The 24,448-nt window shown below is 42.6% G+C and overlaps 1 protein-coding gene across 1 annotated transcript in view; it reads left to right on the top strand.

The window, feature by feature from the left end:
* The first annotated feature begins 19,967 nt into the window (after positions 1-19,967).
* The window catches only part of PLAT (plasminogen activator, tissue type), a 29,648-nt gene continuing 25,167 nt past the window's right edge, over positions 19,968-24,448 (top strand). Inside the window, exon 1 of the mRNA XM_054998369.1 lies at positions 19,968-20,089. The gene's annotated coding sequence lies outside the window, so the exon portion shown is untranslated. The remainder of the gene's footprint in view (positions 20,090-24,448) is intronic.

Here is a 24,448-nt window from a genome sequence, read left to right as displayed (position 1 = left end):
GTGATCCCTTCATGTGCTCCTCCTTGTGTAATTCATCTCTTGTAACTTGGCTCTCAGTTCCCAGCAATTTATGTATTACTGGGTCATCTGTAATCCCCCAAATTCCTGCAAAAAGATGTACCTAGTTTTGCTCAAAGTGACTTTCAACAGCAACAGTGAACTGCAAGTGAGCTCTCAAAGGCTGCACATGGTGCGCTTGCAAGTCCTTCTCCTCTACCTGGTAGGATGCACCTGTTGGGGTCATTGTGTACCCATTGGACCAATACTTGTATAAATGTGTCTGCATTGTCTACTGGGCTGTTCCAAGTGTCCTTGATTGTGCAAACCAATATGCACAATAAGTGTTTGGCCTGCACTAACAATGGCCAGAGTAGAGGAGACTGTAGTTGAACTCCTTGAAGGAAGTACATCCGCATGATAGCACACTGACAGTGAAGTGACATGTTGTTGGCATATCAGTCTTCAAGGAGTGGCTGGACTAATTCTTGTTGGGGATGCTTTAGGTTGTTCCTGCATCGTCCAAGAGGCCCAACTAGATGGTCTGTAAGACCACTTCTAACTCTATGATTCAATGATTCTTTAAGCCCCCCTTTCTGTACTATGCATACTTCAAGCTGTTGAAGGGGGAAGGCTGGTGGGGCAATGCAGAGAGTAGATACAAAGGAGCAGAGTTATGACATGCCTGTGACACTGCCCAATTCTATACCAGCCTCAGAGTGGCAGAGCTTGGCACTGGCATAACATCTTTCCTACTTACACCAGCACAGGGCTTAATTACCCTCCAAAGTCCTTTAGAGAGAGGGCAGCAGTGCAAGTCTGCCCCCCCCATGTTATTAGTTCTGCATTGGAAAAAAAATACAGATGCCCCAATGTAATTTGTGTCACATGCAGCTTAGCCCTCATATACCCATTCTGTCTCTTCTCTGCTTGTGGCAGGGGCTTATATTAATAGAAGAGGTATCTCTTTGATGATGCTTATGTTCTTATCTCTCCACAGCAGTCTTTGCTCTCACATTAGCAGGAAGGTTCTCACCATGCTTCCAGCTGGGGCATTTGTTTATTCCCTCTGAGTTACATAATAGGCTGGGCTGAACATTCACAGTTTCATTTTCAGTTACGTTCTCAGTGCAGACAAGACAGATGTGATATTGGAAGGTGAGGCTAGAGGGGATTGTGCTTCCTACCTTTGATGGGCTAGAACTTTCTCTAGCAGACTCTATGAGAAGCCTAGGCATTCTTTAAGATTCTGCCCTGTTGTTATAGAAGCAGGTTATATTGGTGGCTAAGAATATCCAGTTACATCTACAAGGTGATCTGGCCATTTAACTTACAGAGAAATTTCTGATCGTCTGATTCCCTAAAGGGATACTGGCTGTGAAGGTCAAGCAGAGCCACAAATCCTAGCAACTCTGCCAGTGCCTCAGAAGTCACTTTACCCAGGCCCTCCAGCAGCAGCAACGCTTGCCAATTGCCTCTGCCACAGCTGTGGGCGTACCATTGCTCATTGTTGGTGATACTGAGCTGAGTATCTCTCCATGCAGTTGCTTATAGTGCAGCAAGAGTAGCTTAGCTGAATCTGCTCTGGGGCTATTTTATCTTCCCAGTCCACTGTTGTGCATCTAGCACAGAAATTAATATCACTCCTATTCCAATATGAACCAATACGGGAGGTTTTTCTCCCTACACTATTTTTCTGACTGGAAATGCCCTCTGGAAGCTGCTGTTTGCCTCACTGGGGCAAAATGTACAGATATGGGTGGTCCTGATAATGTTGGGATCACTATTCTGCACAGAATTCCCAGCATCTCATATATTTCAGTAGTTAAACTCAACTGATCTAGATATAGTGATCTATGCTGCTGTACCTTTGAGATTAGACTATGCACTTAGAGCAGGGTGGCCCTTGAAAACAACTTACATTTCAGTTAGTGTGAATTGTTGTAACATCTCTGTAGACTAGAAGCAGTAATTAGAATATATAATATTTCACCTGAGTTGAAGTATCTTCATTAGTTGCCTGTTTCCAGGTTCAATTCAAGGTGCTGGTTCATAGCCTGAGACCCACATACTTGAGTTCATCATCTGCCAGAAGGTATTGAATGGCTAGGAGATGTCCTCCTTCCTCATTAATGGGATGTTAAGGCCCTTGGGTCACTTACAGTGAAATCCTAAGCAGTTACTCCAGTCTAAGCCCATTGATTTCAACGGGCTTAGACTGGAGCAATTCTGCTTAGGATTTCACTATACATGAATCCTACAGAACTCATACGATAGAATAGTAATTCCATGTAAAGGAAAGGGGCAGGGGTGGGGTAGTGTTGTTGGGGCAATTATTCAGATATTGAGATGGTGGGCTATAAACAGCCCAAGTGGCAAGCAGGAGGCACGGATTCCTGGATCCTGGGCCTGAGGGAAATGAAGACGTTGGGCAAGGAGGCGAAACACAAGAATGGCAAGGTCAAAGCTAGTGCCTGACTCAGAAGCTTATATAGTCCTAGTAGGAGCACAGAAATTAATGATGTCTGGGTGGATGAAATCAACCTGAACAACAACAGCAACCTGAGAACACAGTCTGGATGCCTGCATGGACTGGGGCCCCTCACACCAGAAGCCATTGTAGATCTTGCACACACACTGGGAAGAGGCTCAGAAACTAGCAGGTTTCCTGTGCAACTATAAAGAGCTATTATGTTGCTAAACTATTGAAATGGGGTGGCTTTTTCCTGTTATGGAAACACGGCCTTTGTGCCTTGGTGTGTCTTAGTTGGCACTTACTTTCCTTGCTTTCCACCAAACATACAAAACACAATCTCCCTATGCAGATGTTAAAAATTGTATTCCCAATCATGTGGAGGTTCCTGCGTGATCCTATTCTTGTATAAATGTAAGTCTTGCTACTGACATTTGCCTGAACATGTGGGCATTATTCTATCCTGCTCCCTTTTACCCCATTCTATATATACAATTTATAACATCTGTGTAGGGCTCAGAGTAAAGCTGCCAAGCTGCATGTTAATCTAAAATCCTCAGTGTGTTCTGAACCTTGATTAAGCCACGGTTAGCTGACTGTAGAGAATTACAGGTGTGTTCCACAGGGAGACAGGCATGTGCTGTTTCCTGGTTGCTGCTGTGGCTGCCAATATAATTTATTTATTTATTGCATTTCTAGACTGCCCTCCCCATCAGACAGGCTCAGGGTGGTGTGACAACATACAATTAATAACATACAGTTTAAAAACAAAAAAACCCCATATAAATAAACATTAAAACACTATTCCATATACAATAAAAATTTCTAAATATAATGCAGCAGCAATGGGACTTCCAGATGGCAGCTTTCCTCATAGTGCCCCTGCCTTCACCCCCTGGAAGTAACTGTTTCTTGCTTCCTCCCTACACACCACCAGGGCTTTTTCAGTTTTTATTTTCAAAATGGGCAATTGAATATCATTCTATAAATATAAAATTATAACAACAAATGTAACAGGCTCTCTAATTTCTCAGCTTTTGTTTATAAAAATGTAAATCTCTAACCTCTTTAGTTGTGGAGATTCATCTTTCCTTTTATATCTCCACTAGCAACAAAGCCCGTTGTGTTGTGTGTAAATAACAGGCTCTAGAAAACTGCCTCCGGAGGGCCGTGTCACTATGGCAGGCCTTCCCGGGCCTCTGGAGAGCTGGGCTGCTGCGCCGGGCCTTCCTGGGCCTCCAGTGGCCCCAAGGCAGCTGTGATAGTGGCGGGAAGGTAAACTGTGTTGCCCACAACTCACTTTTTATCTCCACAGAGGGGCTTGCGAGTGCACCTGTGCAGGGAATAAAAAGTGAGTCATCGCCAATACGTCTTGCCTTTTATATAGTAGGATGTGGACAGTAAGTTGCATATTTCTGAAGGTGCTGCCTCATTGCCATTTTCCTTGCCTTGGTGTCCTCCCCCAGCCAAACATCATTCACCCTCCATGCCACTGGGCAGCTTGTGAGGGGGTGCTTATTAAAAAATTGGTAATTGGAGAGCATTATAATTAGAGTTGCCACTCTCCAAGCAAGGCCCTGGAGAAAATGGCTGCTTTGTTGGATGGACTGTATGGCATTATATCCTGCTGAGGCCCCTCCTCTCCTCAAACTGTGTCCTCCTCAGAGTCTACCCCCTAAACAACCAGGAATTTCCCATCCTGGAGTTGGCTACCTTAATTATAATGTTTAAATGATCTATTGCCATAATCTACTAGTTCCTCTGAATTCTCAGCTTTCATTGGGGGGGGGGAAGTCTCTATCCCTTTTCATTGCAGAATTGCATATACTGGGTGTGTATAATTTCATATTTTCCTGTGAAATGTCATGTCAGATGTGTGGTGCAGAGATAAAATGTGTTGATGTCATTGTGTTGCTTCAAGGAACAGGAAGTTCTGAAAATATAAAAAAGTGTGCCTTTGATATTCTTCAAGAATAGAAATGGTTTCAGGATTAAGCAATGAAAATTGCACTTGACAGTAAATAAATTCATTGGTAGCAGTGGGTTGAAATAATGAGTTTTAAGTGACTGGCAAACTAGTACTGATTAGAAACAGTTACAGTGTATTAGTGGGGGTGAAAGAACTTCTATTGGATCTTTGAAAAAGAGGGCCATATAAAACACAGAACGTGAGGAATCTCCTCTACTGACACCAGGCCATGAGTGAGCAGGGCTTCCCAACCACGTTTCTGCAGGATACTGTTAGGAGTTCTATGAGAAATTGGCCAAGAATTCAACATTTGTGCAAAAATAAACAAGCTCAAATATCACACTGAGGGTTTTTCAGCGCCTTTTCTGGGAGCGCACTTCTTGCAGTCCCAAAAAGGCACTGAAAAAAAAAAAACAGAAGACAAACAGCCTGCAACCATTTTGAAAACAGAGACATCAAGGGGAAAAGCCGCCAGAGTTCGATGAGTGGGCTGTCCATTTAAGGATGTGTGGAAAGGGCCTGAAAGTAAACCTCATATTTCATTTGGATGTGAACATTGTTTTGATGTTTAAGTAAAGTTTATTTTGATTTGATATTTTGATATTTGAAAAAAATCAGATAATACGAGAGGAAAAACACTTCATTTTTTTTCTTATGATGTAAACTGACACATATGCACATATATAGCAGCTCTTTACAAATAAATTTTCTTAATAATAATTTAGCAGAATTGAATTGTGCTCACCACCATCAACTTCTTCTAGCCTGTAGACATTTTCACAAGTAGGGGTTCCTTAGGATCTGAAAAATTAATTTAGGGGTTCCTCCATGGAAAAAAGATTGGGAAACATTGATGTAAACATTCACACATCATTGGCTTCAGATATTTATCCACTAAAGTACTGTAGGAACAAGCCACAGCAGAAGCAGTTGTCCACATTGCTGCCGATAAGCATGAATCAGTCCTAAGAGGGAGTACGGACACTGCTGTTCCAACATAGCTCTGGAGGGCCTTTGTAATTCAATACAAAGCAAGGGTGGATCAAAGATAGCCCACTAGTAGCTCAGTGATAGAATATATGTTGCAAAAGTCCATGTTTCAGTCTATGGCATCTCCAGTTAAAAGCCAGAGGTAGCAATAATGGGAAAAACTTGAGCCTGTAGAATAGATAGTACAACTGAGCTAAATGGACTAGTAATCAATATAAGAAAGCTTCATATGCAGTAGACTACTAGCCAGTTTCTGGTAAACTACTTAACATCTAATGGCTGCTGAGTCTTGCAAAGGGTGATGGAGTATATGTGTTTCTAGATGCACTTTTGATGTCCTTAACTAAGAGTGTATCCTCAGGTCTTCAATTTGTTCTGTCTAGTATTATGTGATCTTGAGGATGCAGTCTTTGTAAATGTGAAACATACCAATGGGTGATGAGAATTCTAGAGGAGAAAAGTAGATCAAGTAAGACTGAAGTCAGCCAATCGAGATGCAATCAGCATCAAGTACAAGCAGCCTAAGCACCAAATGCCCAAAGGCTTGTAAATCGCCTCAATGTCCTGCTAAGCACTGGACAGAATGCTGCCTCCACATTTCCCCTGATATCTTCCAGAGTAAATAGACTAGAGACTTTGAAAAATGAAGGTTGAAAATATGAGGAAGAGTCCTGCACTCTTGAAAACTGTCAGACTTGGATAAAACCCATGAAGATGGTTCTGGTCATCCAATGCAGTCTCCAAACACAAATAATAATCTCATGGAAGTTTAGCTGTTAGAGTTCTGAAAGAGATATTAGGGTGATTAAAGAGCCAACATCTATATGGTGATCTTAGCTTTTTTCAGACCTGGGAGGATATTGGGCAGACCTTCCTATGGTAGTATACCTGACAGGCTTCCTCCCTTCTCCTGTTTCCCTCAGCAGTTTGTAAAACTAACAAAGATTCTACTACTATGATGGTTAGGAGTCATTAAGCCGCTTATTACCCTTTTCCTCTTTTTCTTCTCTCATGCTGAGCAAAACATTGGTTTCTCTTTCCTTTCCTCTCACCTTTACTTTGCAAAAGACTTGCAGTAGTCTGGAGATCAGTTGTAATTCCAGGAGATCTCCAGCCCCTACTTGGAGGTTGGCAACCCTAATAGAATTACAGCCCTCCTTTCATGCCTCTGCTCTCACATTAACTTGTCCATCTGTCTTCACTTCCAGTCTTTGCCAAATTCTCTGCTACTTTTGAAAGTTTACTAATCATTTTGATCTATTCATAAAGGTCTATTTTTTAACTCTTATTTTTTCAAAAGTATGTTGTAAAAGTCACAAAACTGTTCAAACAGGAAATGGAGTCCCTTTGTTTGTTTGCTCCCATAATTTTACATCAACAAATTTCTACGTATCCTGCGCAGTTCCTCCGTAACTGCAGCAATGGGTCATCATGATTCCCGTTAACTCCCATCAGATATATTATCATTGCCCTTAACCAAGTTTGACGGCATAATGTACCTTCCAAAAACGTTGCTTTAAGACTCCTATCACCGTGTTGTGATAAGACCTCAGCACTGACGTGCATAAAATGTTAGAAGGGCACACATGGAAACTGTGTTGCCTGTGGAGATGTGCCAGGATTTCCTCCCAGTAAAAGTTGATGGGTAACAGTCTCATCTCAGGGCACGGCAGCTTTTTCCTGGTAGCAAGACCCTTCCTGGCTTCTCTGATGAGCAACTTAATTGCAATGTGTGCATCATTCCTGAGATCCAAAATGTGATTTAAATTTGAATCAGCTTTCCCGTCCTTCCAGTGAGGTTATTGCTATAACAATTATCTCATAAGTGAAAAGTTGGGTCGGAGAAGCAGGCCCTGCTGCGGAGGAAAGAACTTCTCTTCTTGTCTGCTATAGATGCCACCGTGGCAGTGACTTTCCCCTCCCCTCCATCTTCCTCATTACAGATAGTAAAGCTACTCTTGTGTATCTCTCTTTTCACATCATGCCAAAAACCAGGGCCTGGATTCCATCACCTCCATGCTCCATTTACACATTACTAAAGTCACTTTGCCATCTGCTCTGTTCATTTAAGCACACGCTACCAATTGTATGCAAATGTGTGTAAAGAAAGTCCTGACAACCAGTTTTAGTGAAGAAAAGCTACCATTTTCTCAAGGGCTGTTTCCACACGGCTTACCTTGTTCTGTAAAACAGCGAAATCTCACATGAAATCGTGTGAGAAGACGCTGTTATCACGCGTGAAGACGCGGTAACAGGGTCTTTTCACGCGAGAGTGAGAAGACGCTGTTATCATGCGAGAAGATGCGATAACAGGGTCTTTTCACGTGAGATTTTGCTGTTTTCCGGAACAAGGTAAGCCGTGTGGAAACGGCCAAGAAGCAGCAATGGGACAAGGGATGCTTTACTCCTTCCCGTTTCCCACTGCAATCCCGTCTCTCTCTCTTGGGCTTCCAGTTGTGTGACTGGAACCCTTACACAGGTGGAAAAAGAAGTTTGGAAGGAATGGGTTGTAGAGAAAAGTTGCAAGCAGAGATAGAGATAAACACATACCACTACTTCTCAGTCCTTTTGGTGCATTAAATCTGATCCTTGGGGAGTGTTATTTGCCCCTTATTCTGGAACAATGTATCTTGCACAGATTTCTGAGACAGGGTATTGGCAATCGGAGCAGATTTTGTTGAGCTCAGTATTTATTTATAGTTATGATGCAAATGTATTCAGCAACATTTAGCATCTGCCTAGGTAGTGAAGGAGAGACAGAAAAGAAGCAGTGCACCTGGATATTATTGTTCACATGTGTGCATGTCAACATAGCTTAGTAACAGAACCTCTGGAATTGCATTCTTTTATAACATGTTCTAAAAGACATGGAAGGGACCTTCCTAACCTCCCCTGATAAACTAACCCTGGGAGCCATGACAATCATGACAAGGCCAGCAAATGGGCAGAGAGCTGTAGCCCAATGGAATGGCATAGGAAGAAAGAGCCACTGAGAGCAATCGAAATAATTAACACCAGGGCTTTTTTTCTGGGGAAAGAGGTGGGGGAACTTGCACCGGGGCAACTCCTGGCAAGAGGTGGCACCCCTGTCACTATACGCACGGGTGCAAAGTGCGCGCTTGCTCCCAGGACCGTGTGATGATGTCATTTCCAGGAAGTGACGTCATCATGCACAGTGCAGCTGCCCCCCTCGGGAGAAAAAAAAAGAAAGGGAAAGAAAGAAATGGAAAGACATGGAAATAAGGAAAGAGAAAGGAAGGAAAGGAGGAAGGGAGGAAGGGAAAGAAAGGAAAGAGAAAGGAAGGAAAGGAGGGAGGGAGGAAGGAAGGTGTCAGTCCTTGGCAGGTAGACCCCCAAGTCCCTCACAGCAAGCACTCAGGTGCATTGGTTGAAGTAACTTTCATTAGAGATCTATACAGTCCAAGTGATATTCAAAAAGGGGTAGTGTTAATTATAGGGAAACTTGCCACCTTTTGGGTCCGTTAACATTCTGGCGCGAAAACCCCAAAGAGTTACATGGGAACTGATTAGGTTAGGCTTGACATAGTACAGAATAAAATCATCTCAGTCTCTGAGAAAAGATACATCGCTCACTGCCCGCAGCTTGCATCCAAGGACACTTACTGTAAAAGTGAAAGTAAATACCTTCAACAGATAACACAGAACCCCCACTGGCTCTCTTGTACATTTCATGTTAGCAGTTTACGCACTCTCAGATGATTAGTACAGTGCACAGAATATAACTTCAGCAAACATTTATGATCAGCACAAAATGCAAAACACATTACTGGCATGTATGCAGGCAGGCATACACGACAGAAGGCTTCAGCTGGGAGGGGGGAATCCCCCTCCTCTCAGCTGATGTTTAAAGTCCATTTGGGACTTCCCTGGCTTCAGCTAGCCCATGCGGAAGTCTTGGGCTGCAGGGAGAGGTGCCGGAACTCTGTTCCACTGCATTCCGGCTGAAAAAAAAGCCCTGATTAACACATACTGTACATCAAGTGATCTGATGGAGCTAGCTAAAACCTGTAGAACTCTAATACATGTGTGGGTGTTCTGGGATCACTCTTTTGTGAGGTCCCTAGATGCATCAATGGGGTCTGTGATGGGAAGGAGGAAGAAGATGGAAGACCCAGTCAGGGAAGTAAATCATAGGAGGAAGCAGTGGCCCAGTCTAAGTAGGTAGCAGTCAATCAATTCCCCGAGACTCTGAGAGAAGCCAGCACTGAACCTGGGACTGTCTGCATGCAAACCGTGTGCCCTAATGCTGAGTCACAGTTGTGTTTTACTTGGGACATGTACCTGAAAACAGGGACTTCCTCTAGTGAGAGAGGATAGTTGGAGTATATATACTTAAACTGGCAATCTGGTATTTTCTCAGTCTGTGTACCAGCTGCAGGTGTGTAACTTATTTGTCCTTATTTATTAGAACATATCTTCAAATAGTATCCCTTCCAGTGGCTAGGAAAATCCCAGATGTTTTGTATTAATTTCAGAGCATTGTCAGTATATAATGTAATGCTTAGGTTAGGTAGGCAATTAACGGATTGGTGCCTTGAGTAGTGAGGCCGAGATTTGTTTTCTTAAGTGAATGACGTGGTACAAGTGCAGGGTCCACTGTATCACCTCCTCCCAATTATTACCGTTCAGAGAGTATCTGTGTTGCTGTATGGTCAACATTGTGTTCCAAGCTATTATGCACAGGGAATTTTTGTGACTCTGCTCACTGGTACTGAGTCCGGGCACATTTTGCGGAGAGGGCTCTCTCAAATCTTGATCCTTGTGTTGCAGCCTGTTCCACTCAGCTACAGAAAGAGTTCCCCCAGATCCATTCTCAACACTGCTTTGAACTCAGAGGTAGCTTTAGGTTAGGCAAGCCAGTTTCTCAGTCTCAGATTGCTGTTTATTCCCTGGAGACAATACTAGTGATCTACTTTACAAGGTTGTAGTAAAGATTACCAGATAATGACCTGTATCCAGCTACACCATTAAAAAAATCAACATACCCTTTTCTTAAGAGGAGGCAGTTTTGATCTCCTTCATCTGCTGTAGCCAACTGAGCCCTATGAAATGTCATTCTTGGGGGGGCAGTGGACCCTTAGTAACATTCAAGTGGGGATCTACAGAGGAAGAGGGGAATTGGTAGAACCTTACATATGAGCACTGGCTCCTTTATTCCCCCACCCCCATCCCTCAAAAGAAGCACTGAGATGTTATTAAAAGGTTCTGGGATGGCTTGCCGGAAAGAAGAATTACATCAAGCTTAGGTGATGGTTTTTGGAAGCTGCCCTGAATCTCCCTTTTTGATGGCCAAGTATTTAACCAAAACAGATGTTTTAGTTTCCTGGGAATAATTTCAAGAAAAAGAAATAGAATACTTGTATAGCATCTGCCAAGCTGAAACCTTTGAGATTCTGTAAAAGGGGCTGTACTTTCACCAGCCTTGAGGACACTATGGAAGATGGGTTTTCCCTCCATTGATATATGGGGCAGTAGTATAGGGACTGTTGGATGTAAATATATTTAATATTCCCTTGCAAACCAATTTTTTTCAGGTTCTTATTGAGTGATTCCCTAAACTATTTCTGCTGCTTGTTTTATGTATTTTTTTTTACTTTATTTATATCCCACCTTTCTTTCTGATGAGGACCTAAGGTGGCTTATGTAATTCTCCTCTCCTCCATTTTATCCCTACAACAAACGTGTGAGGGTTAGACTGCGTGGCCCAAGATCACCCAGCAAGCTTCTGTGGCAGAACAGGGATTTGAACCTGTATCTCTCAGATCCTAGTCCAACATGTTAACCATTCCACCTTGCTGGCTTTCAGGAACAGAATAGAAATAGAGTTTATGCACATTGAGTTCTACGTTTTATGGCAGTCTTCCTGTATTACTTCAAATTCAGCTTGGCTGAAAATAGTTTTAAAAAAATGCTTTTGGGAATACATGTTGACCCAAAATTATACAAGCTGGAAAACCAATAGCTGTGAAACCAAAATGCAATAATTTAACATCCACCAAAATGAAAACACATACCATCCTCAACTGTTTATTAAAAGCAGTTTGAGGAAGACATTTTTTTTTTGGCCTGGACATGGGGAAGAGTAGTTTTGTCCTTTTCTCTATATCTAATGTGATTTATCTTTTGGCCAATCAAGGGAAGTGTGTTATGTTTAAAGTTGCCAGATTTGTAATGGAAAAAAATAGTTGAGGCAGGAATGTATACAGAAAACGATATAGCTCTGCAAACACTATTACCCCTTATGTGCTGTAACATTCATCCACCCATGGTTTATTCGTAATTGTGGTCAGCTTTGATGTTCGTTTGATTGTCCTGAAATGAGTTATACTCATTACGCAATTTATGGTCATGAATGATTATAATCAGTAATGCATTTTTACCTTGTAGTAACTATATTTTTGCTTTAAACACAATGTATAATGACTGAAATTCTAAACATTCATCTGGATTTTATGACAAAAAGAATATATTTATATTGGGTAAAAAAGCATGGGTGTAATCTGGTACAAGGCTAATCATGCCTAGGTTTATACAAAAAGTAAAGTTCTTCACCATTTCTGGCAGAGGTGGGGTGTTATATATTCTAAGAATCAATTAAAACAAAGTAAAAAAGATCAAAATGGAAGCACCCCCCTCTGCACAAAGAAAACTAGCATGTCAATGATGGGTTTTGTGATATAGAAATCAAATAATTTCTCCTCACACACTTGCATCCTCTAGTGTTACAATACGGAAAAGGCTTTATTATGTATTCTGCAGAATGTATGAATTGGACACATTTTAATGGTACTTAGGTCAACTTTCCATGTGTCACTTAAAGTACAAGGCTTTTTCCAGGGAGGGTAGCTATTGGTGATTGAATATTGTTACAATAGTATAACAATCTGTGTAACGGGCTCTCTCAATTCCCAGATTTAATTTTTTTAAAAGTAGTTCTCTAGCACTGTCCATTGCAGAGATATGCATTTTCCTTTATATCCCTGCAATGAAAAGAGGTAGAGACTTCTTTTAAAAAATGAAAATTGGGAAGTTAGAAAACCCAGTACATGGGTTGTTATTACGTCATCACAATACTGAACTAGCAGTTAAAAACAAAAACAAAAAAAGCCCCTCAGTAGCAGGGAGAGGAAATGGCTGCTGTGGGGACAGAGCAGGGAAAATGGTTTCCTTGGGGCAGGACTGGGAAAATTTGAACTTTCTCACCCACAGGGAAACTATCCTGGCTTTGTGTGATCTTTTCCAGAACTTCACAGCAAAAGCAGGTATGGAAGGATTGGAGAAAAGCCAAAAAGTGCATAAAAGCCCCACAATGCTGTGGAGAAGCAGGGGAAATCCCACTTCCTGACAGCAGCATTGAAACTATGGCAAATAACCCATGTAGAAATGGCCGAAGTGTGAAATGGCTCCCTGCTGAAGCCAAGGAACAGTACAAAGCCTGTGGGGTTAGCACTGTGTTTCCTTGCTGCCATTCAGGGAATTTCCTAGCATTCATGGGACGCTGCTAGTGCAGATTTTTTTCCAGGCTTTCTCTCAATGAGCCTCCCTGAGTCAAGGGAAGAAAAAATATGAGCCTTCTCTTGAAGCCAGGTCTCCCATAAAATTTCCATCCAGTTCAACTGTGTTTTCATTAAATAGCATGACTTTATTCTCAAAAGCCTGAAATATAGAGTTACTTCCTCATGGATTCTGTGCCTCACGCTGATGGACTTTGCACCTGCAGACAGCTAGGATCTGGAAGCTTCTAGAGCTAGCTTTTGGGTGTGAAAATCCTCCCCCAGAGATACAGCTTTGACCTTGTGCAAAGGGGAAAAGTAGGCCGAGAAGTATAGTTGCGTGCTGATGCTTATAGTCAAGTGTAGGTAGGACTGAGGGGAGGGGCAGGAAAGTTTGTTTACTGGTTACAGATTCTTCTCTTGTTGTGTCTTGTGATCAGCATCCTCTCGGATGAGTACCATTCCTCCTTTCTAAATGGGAACCAGCATGCTAACCCCCACAAGGAGGCCAAGAACCACTTGCTTTCAGCCTTAAAACAACTGCCACTATTGATTCAAAAGAACAGATCTGCTGGATCCATCAAATTTAAACCTCACCTTGAAACTGGAATTTGGAAACACTTGACAGCAAAAAGTTGAGAACTAATGGTGTTATGGTCTTCAGACAAGGGCAGTCTGTAAAAAACAGGGTTATTGGAACACTGCCTGGAATCTTTCACACACTTTCCGGCCCATAACAACGACGACTTCCCTAGATGACAAAGTTGCCACCTTATAAACTGATGTGAATGGTAATAACCATAAAGTTTGCCTACGACTACAGAATTTCTCTTCTTGTGTGGTCAGCATAATAGAACTAGGTGCCAACATGGTCTGATAAGCCAAAAGAAAACTTCAGACTGAACCTGCTAGCGCCAACTTCACCACTTTACATGCTAGCCTACCACAATGCCTGTGGAGATGCGATTATGTTTTATTATGTACTTATTTACTGAAAACACATTTAACACCCCCCACACACCACAGGGGCCCTTGCAGCTTACAAGAACAACAATTTAAAACATTAAAACACACAATCCGTGTCCTCAATAGACAAAACCGACACAAAATGGACTCCAAAAGCTTTCCTTAAAAGAACCACCTTGCAGCCTGTTCTTAAGGCAAAAAGGGTAGAAATGCTCCTCCAAGGGGATCCCATTCCTCAAAGGTTGCAGGAAGATTCCCTGTTTTCATCTCATGGCTGCCTGATACAGCGCTGGGTGTGGGTGGTATGGAAATTTGCACCTTCCTTCCAACACTTTCCCCAAATCCAGTTTGGAGAGGATCTTTTAGAAAAGAATGTACAAAAGCACATTGGGAAAAAGTAACAGCAGAGCTTGAGGAAATGCAGGAAGAGGACAACCAGGTGATGATATAGGGTAGAAGCCCCGAAAGAACCATGACTCTTGGGGAGGATGATCGTTACCTTGAGAATATGAGCAGAACTACAAGTGACAAAAGGCACAGGCTGGACACTTGTCAGCTTCCCTCAAGTTTTGATGGGAAATGTAGGCAGCTTGGCGGAATGTTGGACAAGTGACAATTGAAAAGTCCATTGGACAGCAGTCAGAGAGCCAAGCTGCAAGACTAGGATGCCTACACTTCCCATCAAAACTTGAGGGAAGCTGACAAGTGTCCAGCCTGTGCCTTTTGTCACTTGTAGTTCTGCTCTAGGTTGCATGTCTCACAGCTGGTCTATACTTATTCCAGAAATAAATGTGCACCCTGCTGTCAGCAATGGGAATGAAGCTCTGTATATTCTGAACACCTTTTCGTGGAGCTCCAGTCTCTTTCATTGGGGCTTGGGTGAGAGGAATTCTTGAGGGAGTGTGCCACTTTGTTAGTTTACTTTCAGCCAGGAGATGCAGCTAGGTTAAACTTTCTCCTTTGGATTTTTCTCATTTTGATAGTTATGAATAATAGCTCCTTCTGACAGGGTAACAGGATGTGTCTAGCAATCAGCTTAATAGTCATTCTGTTTCCCCAAGGAGCCCTGAGAACTGTAGTTCGGTGGGGGGATTTGAGATCTTTATTAGCTAATTCTCAATACCCTTACCTAATTACATCCTGTAGCATTCTTGGGGGAAGCCAATTGAACTGTGTTCACTAATACACAATTGTGGTATATTGAAATGCTTGCAGAGGAGGAAAAAACACAACACTCAGGTTTACAGACAGCCTGTTCTTTATACTTTTTGAAATCAGTGCCATGGCTGTTCCATACCCTTGTCTCCTGTGAAAAACATGCATCCTTCTGTTTAACAATGTATTTTTACATAGCACAGCAAGACTGTATGTATCATTAGAGAACTTCATAAGACTGTTCTTTGTCCCATGGATCTTACATTCAAAATGTGATGGACATAAAATAAAGAAGGGTGAGGATGGAAGGAAAGGAAAAAGAGAAGCAAAGTTTATTTTTTTTATTTCTTATTTTCTTACTGGGGTGAACCCAAAGCCTTCTGCTGAACTTTGCAGGGGATTTGAACTTAAGCGAGCCCTTCTGCAAATTAACCCAAGCCTGTGTAAATTCTGTATCTACTGTGCCGTACTTTTCATAGCAGAGTGTGAATGAAGCAGTTAAAGTTGCCCATTTTCTTTACTGGCTTTGCGCCTGTGTCCTTTTGCACTAGTGTGTAATATGCAGAATTATCGCAATTCATCTCTGTACCAGGGAAAGTCATAGCTGCTTCATTTCTATGTCTCAGACTGCTGTTCAAAGGGCACAGGACAGGAGTAGGGAGGGGTAATGAAAACAAAAGCAAATGATTCCGTAATTTCCCTCCCCATAGGACTAGCATATTGCCAAACTTCAATCTAGAATGGATATTTCTAGGAGACTCTAAGCTGCATGCTTTTGCCAGCTCATTTCCCTTGCTCTTTCTCTAATCCAGCACGATAGGCAACTTACAGCTCTACTCTCTAGGGACGTTTTAGTTTCCAAGTTAGAGAAGACCAGGATGATATCTCTGCTGACACACACACATAGCTCACATGGTGGTGAGCTATGAACCCAAAAGGCATGGCTTTCCTGTTTGGCAGTTATCCTGGACAAGTCTCTGTTTCACACCCAACACACCAAAGATGACCTATTAAGACCCTTAAATTATGAAAGGCATTTTCATTGCCTAGTCATTCTCAAGGCTGTCAACGGCCACCAAGCTCCCTGCCCAATATGATGATCACATCTAAGAACCTGTCACACTGTTGACCCCCCCCCCCCCCGCCAAACACACAACATTCTTGGTTAGAAAATATATGCTGCTACGATCCCCCAGTACTGCCCTTTTCTCCCTAGACCACCAGGGTCATCCAAGGCCCTGGAACTTTGTAGCTCTAGTCTCTCGACAGTCCTGTTCATTTGTATTTTAACTGATTAAACAATTGGATAAATGTAAATTGGCTCTATTATGGAATGGCTTATACTGAAGGAAACAAAAGCAGAAGGGAATTGAAAAGGCTGAGCAGAGACAAAGGCTTTAAAATGCTCACCTGCCACGCTCTCCCTACTCACTTTCCACATGTTTGGAAAAACTTGGATGATTTCAGCTGATATGAGGGGTCTCTCAGGTCCCATCCAAGGTCATCCAAGATGTTCTGATGATGAAGGAAACAAGTAATAGATAAATAGCTAATTTTAAAATGGCCTCTCACCTATTCTCTGTTATAAGAAAAAGCCCACATCTCACAACCAGTTGGAAAGGGTAAAAGACAGCAATGACAGTGGAAAACTGTCCAGTTGGCAACCCTGAAAGTAGGTTCACACCAGACTCAACAAGCAAAAAATTTACACGTATAAGTTTAGCGCTTTTTCAGACAATGTTCTGGGGTGTCCCTTAGAAGCTTATCTATCAAATTTCTTTCCTTCAGAGTAATGTAGGGTGGCATACATGGTTTTCCCCTCCTTCATATTAACTTTGCAAAAATATTGTGAGATAGGTTAGGCTGAGAGAAAGTTATGGGCCCAAGTTCATCACCCACTGAACTTCATAGCTGATGAAGATTTGAACTTAGGTTTTCTCATCTTTTAGTCTGGCACACTAGCCACTACACTACACTAGCTCTCTTATCTGTGGTTTATCAACAAGATGAGCAATGACAAACATGGCTACAGCCAAACAGTTTTTTCTCCACCCTGCCTTCTAAATTATGGCAGGTTTGGGGGTTTGTTTCTGTTTTTTAGCTTTCACACAGTCGTCCTCTGACCATTCACTATTCAGACTCTCCTTGTCCTTGGAGTGTTCAGAAATGGGCCATTTCCACACAGTCCTAAGTATAGTGCGAACCTCGTGCATACTATCGCTGTTCTACTGCTAAAACCCGAGAATACGTGTCTTATCCTGCTTCTGTTTATTCCGCTTCATTCCGCTTTATAAGCATTTTGTGGGAACTTCTGAAGATGATTCTTAACTATTTGGAATGTTCTGCCATTGGGGAAGCCCGTCCTCCTTTTCCTTTTCCTTTTCTGTGCTGGCGGGCAGTCCAAACAAATATATATATATTTTAAAAGATGGCTTTTGCGCAATTATGAAGTTTCAATGTGGTGGCCGGTTTGGCACGTAATCCAATACATTGTGTGAATTATGCATTGAGACAGATTTTTGGACTGACAGCAGCTAGTTTTTCTTTAGTTTCCATGGGTGCCTGGCAAATGGCTGAGTTCCGCCTTTCTGTGTTGGCCAGCCAGCCATGGTTTTTTTAAAATAAAAAGCACTTTGCGCCCTTGCGCAGTTTCCATGAAGTTGCCGGTTTCAGATGTGATTCTGATGTGATCTGATGTGATTAAAGCACCAAGATAGGCTCCCTGCTCTAGAGAGTTTCCCTGGTAGCCCGGCAAATGGTGGCGTCACACCAGTCTGTGTCAGCTGACAGTCCATTTTTTTTTATTTAAAGTAATCGCTTTGTGCAGTTGCAATATTTTAAGGGGGGGTTCCAATCACTGGTTTCTGAACAATGAATGATGTCAATCAAGCACCCAGAGAAAGATGGACTCTCTGTGCTTGAGAGTTTCCCTGGGTGCCCACAAAATGGCGGAGTCCCTCCAGTCTGCAGTTGCCCAGCAGTTCAATAGCATGGCACAACTGCCATGAATCTGCGGTGGGTTGAAGCCACCTCGATTTTGGTAAGATCTTTGTGGAAAGAATGTAATCCAAGCATGCTAGCAAGCTGTCTGGATGGGAAAGTGTGAATTATCAAGAGTCCCACTCACACAATGCCATGTGCCTTCCTTCAGCTGCTGATGGCCACCATTTTAATATTTCTGCTACACACAAAAAAGCACTAGAGACTTGAAAAATGAAACCTGGGAATTTCAATAAACTAGAGATTGTGGCAATACATTGTTAAACTTATCATGGTAGAGCACAATAGTAATTTCTTTCTTTTTTTTAAAGCCCTCAAAATCCTCAGGTGGCTCAGAAGAGGAAAAATGCAGGCAAAATGGCCATTGATGGAGGCAAGTGTGCACAAAACTGATATGATGTTCCATCATCAATGAGAATGGTTCTGCAGTTTTTGCAACAATGACAGGAAAATGGAAAATCCTTGTTATGTGTATATGCAGCCTATGCCACACATCCATGCAGGACAGTTTTGCCCTTTCATACTGTTCTTTCCTGTCTACATACAGATTAATGGTTTTGTTAATCTTTCAGCCGAACCATGAGCAACAATGAGGCTCAGCAGGCTTGGCCAGTGATCTGAATGGAGTGTGTGTATGCCCTGGAACATATCCCAGAATAAGCTGCAAACTGCCCCAGAATCTTCTGTGGACTTCTTCAGCAGCCAAGGCAATATGGAAAGGGTTTCTTCAAGATAGAGACTTTGAAAGCCACTGTGCGGATTGATTAATTTACTAATCACAACAAGATTGTAGTCCCAGCTGTAATCTAGACGAGGAATAATATTTCCCCTTTCTCTTCCATCTGTGGATGCTGCATGCCAGCAAGTAGCTTAATTCTTTTCTTTTGCCAGGACAGGTCCATGTGAAAGCTCATAACATGGGCTTGAGGTAGGAAATTAAGATGGTAGCCTTCCATTAATTTTCATGGCACTATCCACACGGAGATTGTCCTGTGCATGCCCCATTGAAGCAAACAGCAGCTACACAAGAGCATGTTTTGTGCTTTTGTGCAGCTTCCATTATAGAACTTGCTGGTGGATTGTGCCATATAAGTTAGCTGTGTCTGCTTCCGAACTCTGCCACTCTTAAATTGCCTTTCTGGATAAGACCAAAGTTTCATTTAGTCATGCCATCCTTTTTCAACAGTGGCCACTCCAGAAGCTTCAGAGAAGTTCATAAACAGGGCAGGAAGGAAGCAGTTGTCCATCCCCTCCTTGTTCTCATCATCTGTTATTCAGAGGCACACTGCCTCTGAACATGGAGGTTCCACTTAACTGCCATAGTTTAATAGCTACTGAAGAATCCTTATCTCATTTCTTCGACATGTAAGTGGCCATCGCCCAGCCTTGTAGCAGCAAATGTTATGAATGCTGAAGAAGTCTTTCCTTTTGTCTGCCCTGAACTTGCCTGTCAGTCCATTTGATTGTATTGATACCAAATTCTAGTGTTTTGAAAGAGGTTAAAACTTCTTTCTCTCCATGTTCAATATAATTCTTCTGTAAACCTCGTCTCCTTTAGCCCCCCCCCCCAAATTAACAGTCCTTCGTGAAATCTGTTGCCTTGGGTGGCCCTCTCACCTCGCCTTATAGGCGTGCTGCCCGGAACATGTGTGTGTGTGTGGGGGGCGGGGGTCGTCTCGTACTCAGATCTCTGCTTATTTCTTGGGGACAGCTAAAGTCTCTGCGGAGAAACCTCGCAGTGAAGGCATGATGAATAGCTGACCCCGGGCTGACTTCACTAGAGCGATTTCCTTCTCCCCAGTTCTGTGGGCCCCCTCCCTCTCTCCGCAGCCTCAGAACCAGTACCTTTCTTGGCCCCGCCCCCTAGACCACAGTGCCGGGCCGCCCCGTGGCTGCAGGTTTTTAAGCAGAAGCCGAGAGCGATGATCTGTAGAGAGAGAAGGAGGGTGCTGGCTGGATGCACGAAGAGCATCTCGGCGGGAAGGAATAGACCGGGACGAAGTTCACCGGGAGGGCTGACGCTAGGTATGTCTCATGCTGCTTTGGGTGATTTCTTTTTGTCACAGTCCAATGGAGGGCAGATTGAGGAGAGCGGCCGGCGTGCTTGGAAGCCGTGCTGTTAAGTCCCCCCCACTCCACCCCAGTGCGTTTATGCGAGCAAAAGGTCTCTGAAAGGGCTCCGAAGCCTTCTTTGTTGTGGCTTTTGCTTATTCCAGAAGTGAACCCTGGTGCAGAAGCTAAACTTAGCTGTGGCGCCCCGGATGAAACTAAACCTTGCCCGAGATGGAAGGGAGTCTAGGAAGAGTGCATTAGCCGCTCCCACTCCGATCCACTCATGCTGGCACAGGAAAGAGGCTGTGCTTTCATCCCAATCTGTGGGTACCTGTGCCCTGGCCATCGGTTAAGATGTGGTACAATTGGGTTTACGAAAACCTTTCCAAAAGCCTGTTTTCAGCCATCACTTGTTTTACTCAATTAACCTTCCGTGGGGCTTGCTGCTAGGAAGTGCGTTTAGGATTGCAGCCACACAGCCCGGTTCTATGCGCTGAGTTCTGAGAGGCTTTTTCCCAAAGAAAGTTGCAGAGCGTAGCAGGCTCAGATTGCACTCATGAACAATCCATTGCAGTCCAAAAAGTACAGAACACAGCAGAAAAAGAAGCATTTATCTCCCCCTGACATTTTTTGCTCCCATCTCTCCTTCCTCATTCAGACAAGGGAGGGCTAGTGCAGAACTCAAAGAGGTGCCTCCTGCGAAGAAAGGGGGAAAGGAGCAGATGTTAAAAGGACAAAGGCTTGAACAATGTTTTGTATTGTTCCTGAGGGATGTTAGAACTCAGAAGGGGTGGGAAGGAGGGGAGCAGCTTAGCTCAGATCTCTGAGGCGTGTCTGGCTTGTGGAACAGAAATCAGAGTTTTGCTCACTCACATCTGGGGGAACAAAAGAGAATACTTTGTAGGGCACTGAAAATAATGTAAATCTTGTGTGGATTTCCTTGCACCTTGTGAGAGTTTGCATGCATGTGTGAATACTTCTCAGGAAGAAGCTTAGGCTGAACCTGACTTCCTAGCTTTCTCAATGCAGGGAAAATGCCAGGTGTTGGTTTCTCTATTAGCTCTCTTCCCTCCCCTGCATCAACCACTTGTTATGCCAGTGTTAGAAGAAATCTTCACAGAGAAGTTCATACTCACACATGACATCTTAACTCTTCCTCCCTCACTTTCAAAAGGCCACAGATGAGGATTGCTCATTAGCAGGTAGTTATCCTGGCCAACATCTTATAAAAACAACACTAATAATTTAAAACTATGCAACATTACACGCTGCTAAGTACGTTGAAATTACAAGGATGTAACTCAAGATGATTTTTAAAATGTTATTTCTAGTCGGCCTTTCTCACTGAGACAAGGAGGATCGTTTGGGATATTCAGTGCAATAGGCAAACAAACATAATTCCAAATACAGCAGTGAAACATTTCTGAAACAAAAGATAGTAGAACTGCATTGCTAAATATATACAGTTACTGTCTTTCAGACTTCTAATGAATAATGATTACGACTGCAAATCTTAGACTGAGAATAAGTGATTGGCCCAAAGTCACCCAATGGGCTACCATGGTAGAGGGGGATTCAAACCTAGGTCTCCCAGGGGTGGACAAGGAAATACCATCTGCTTGTGGGTCTGTATACTGAGTGGGGAAAATTCAAACAGGATTATCTGCCTGTACAGCAATTACAACATGTGATGTCAACATATAATATTGATAACAGCAATGCAGGTCGGAGAAGTTTTGCAAGAGCTTCAAATTACTATATTCTGTCACTATCATATGGTACATCAAAGTTATTAAACAGCAAGCTGCTGTGTTAAAACGAAGCAAAACGGTGCAGGTCTTGTTTAGTTTTTAATCCCTGATCTAGTACTGTCTCTCTGTTTATCTTTTTAAGTGTAAATAACTGCTAATGATGAATCAGATGAAGTGAGCTCTGACTCACAAAAGATTATGCTGGAATAGATGCTAGTCTTTTAGGTTCCCCTGGACTTTTTAAATTATGTTTATCTCTGTAATGTTCTTTGCTACCCTATAATAAATTTCTCAGATTCCCTGTTGTGCCAATGCAGAGGAATGTATTAATGGTTTCTTTGTTAAAAGCGTAAGAGTCAAACAACAGGTTATCTGACTTGTACGCTTATTGTGTAGTCAGCATTTCCCCCCCAGACAAGATTATTTCACTTATATCCTGCCTTCTAAGTGGATTACTTTGATCTCCTCTCCTCTATTTTATCCTCACTACAACCTTGTGAGGTAGGTTACATTGAGAGTATGTGACTGTCCCAAGGTCACCCAGTAGGCTTCTATAATAGAGTGGGGATTTAAACTTCGATCTTCCGGATCCTAGACTGACATTCTAACCACTACACAATGCTTGGCTGTACATTTCACAACATTACACACAATGGTGAAAGTGTGTTTGTCTCTGTTTATTGTGTCAGGTTATGAAAAATGTTGGCATTAGCCTATTAGGTAATTCCCAACTTCCCTGAGAAATGAGTGAGAAATCCAGATGTGGTACCAAAGGAGTTTAGTTTCCTTTGGATGACAGTCTATTATAACATTGGTTTTATTTCCAAATATGAAGCGGAGCAGCAAAACGTAGACCGCTACAGCAGGCAAAACAGCCCCAGACAACAACAGTGTGGATCCTTGCAGTCTTCTGTTTGCTTCCAGCTAAAAACTTTCAGCTCTCTCTACCGGTGACTGTACCAAATTCAAAACTCCTTCTGTCTCTCTGCCCATTTCCCAACCTCTGGTGAGTGTCACATTCTTAAATCCCAAGAAAGGTTCCCAGCCATTTTATTACATTCTTGGTAATCAAGTTGGTCATAGATAATGATATATGGCTCATTCATGATGAAATAGCTAAAAGTTCAAAACACGGGCTAGAAGTAGAATGAATCATGCCAGATTTCAGCAAATACGAAGTAAATCCTAGGGATGTTGCAGGTCCTTTCCCTGAATCTTCAGCTTCCATAAAACGGGGAGGGCCAGCGCTGCCCTGAAGCTATATCATCAGCCCCCCCCCCCGTGGCCTTATCAAATTTGAGCACTTTGCCTTTACTCAGTTACCATTCTGTCAGACGGAGATGCCAGCGTAGGATTTAGAAGGGTGTAACTCTGCTCAGGATGGCACTGGCAAAGTAGGAGTCGATGTGGAAGCGCTGCAGCGTTTGGGTCAGGTTTCCTGTCTGGGACAACCCTCTTTTATGGTAGCTGGGGGCATCACCCTTTTGTGTTCTGCAGTGTCTCCAAGTTGATTGCTGCTTACAACCTGATGAGCAGTTTAAAGTATGGTTGCCAGCCTCCAGGTGAGGCCTGGAGACCTCCCAGAATTACAACTGATCTCCAGACTACAGAGATAAATTCCTCTGGAGGAAAAGGCTGCTTTGCAGGGTGGTGTCTGTCTTGTACCCTGCTGAGGTCTCTCCTCTGCCCAAATTCCTCCTTCCCTATGCTCCAAAATCTCAGGGAATTTCTCAACCAGGAGTTGGCAGCCTGAATGTAGAGGCATGGACTATGTTACTGGCATCAATAATGCATAATATCTAAGATTGCAATGTCATATGTTCTAACAATAAAACCAAGATTGGCAAGATTGTACTAATTCATAGGGGCGGGGAGAGGAAAATACATATAAATGCCATGGAAAGGGACAAAAGAAGAACACAGTGGAGTCTTGTAACATCTTAAAGCCCATCTTTGTTTTTGCTGCAACAGATTGACATGGCTACTTCTCTGGAATTTGCAGAAGGAAAACAACATATTTAGCAACAGAAAGGAAAATACCATTTGATAAAGAACAGGGGCTTGAAATGCACTGAGTGAATTTAAAAAATAATAAATTTCGGTCGCACCTTTGCATATTTTACTCCTGCTTGTTCTCCTACAATTATGAACAGACAAGAAGAGGGGAGAGCTCATACAATAAACAACAGACCAATTAATAGGATAAAATATGTGTAGTATTAAAAAGTTACAAAAATAACGAATGTGGCTGATTGCAAAAAAAAAAAAAAAATCTCAGCACTTTCACAGTTATGCTGTATCCTTTCCGTAGTTTATTAATCCTCATGAGACCATAACTGGAAAAGCTGGAATTAGAATCTGCTTTGTGTACATCACACAGTTCATTAATTCTAAATGATTGTTAATGGGCTGAATTCCAAATCTGCTTTTTATTTTCTGTACCTTTCCTTCATATGAGTAGAATGCAGAATGGAGGAATACAATGCACTTTTTCAATATATGGAGGGTAAAAAGGTAAAGGTAGTTCCCTGTGCAAACACAGAGTCATTACTAACCCATGGGGGGACCGTCGCATCACGAT

This window comes from Eublepharis macularius, chromosome 14 (assembly GCF_028583425.1).
Source record: "Eublepharis macularius isolate TG4126 chromosome 14, MPM_Emac_v1.0, whole genome shotgun sequence".
NCBI lineage: Eukaryota > Metazoa > Chordata > Lepidosauria > Squamata > Eublepharidae > Eublepharis > Eublepharis macularius.
This window is presented reverse-complemented; position numbering and strand designations above follow the sequence as displayed.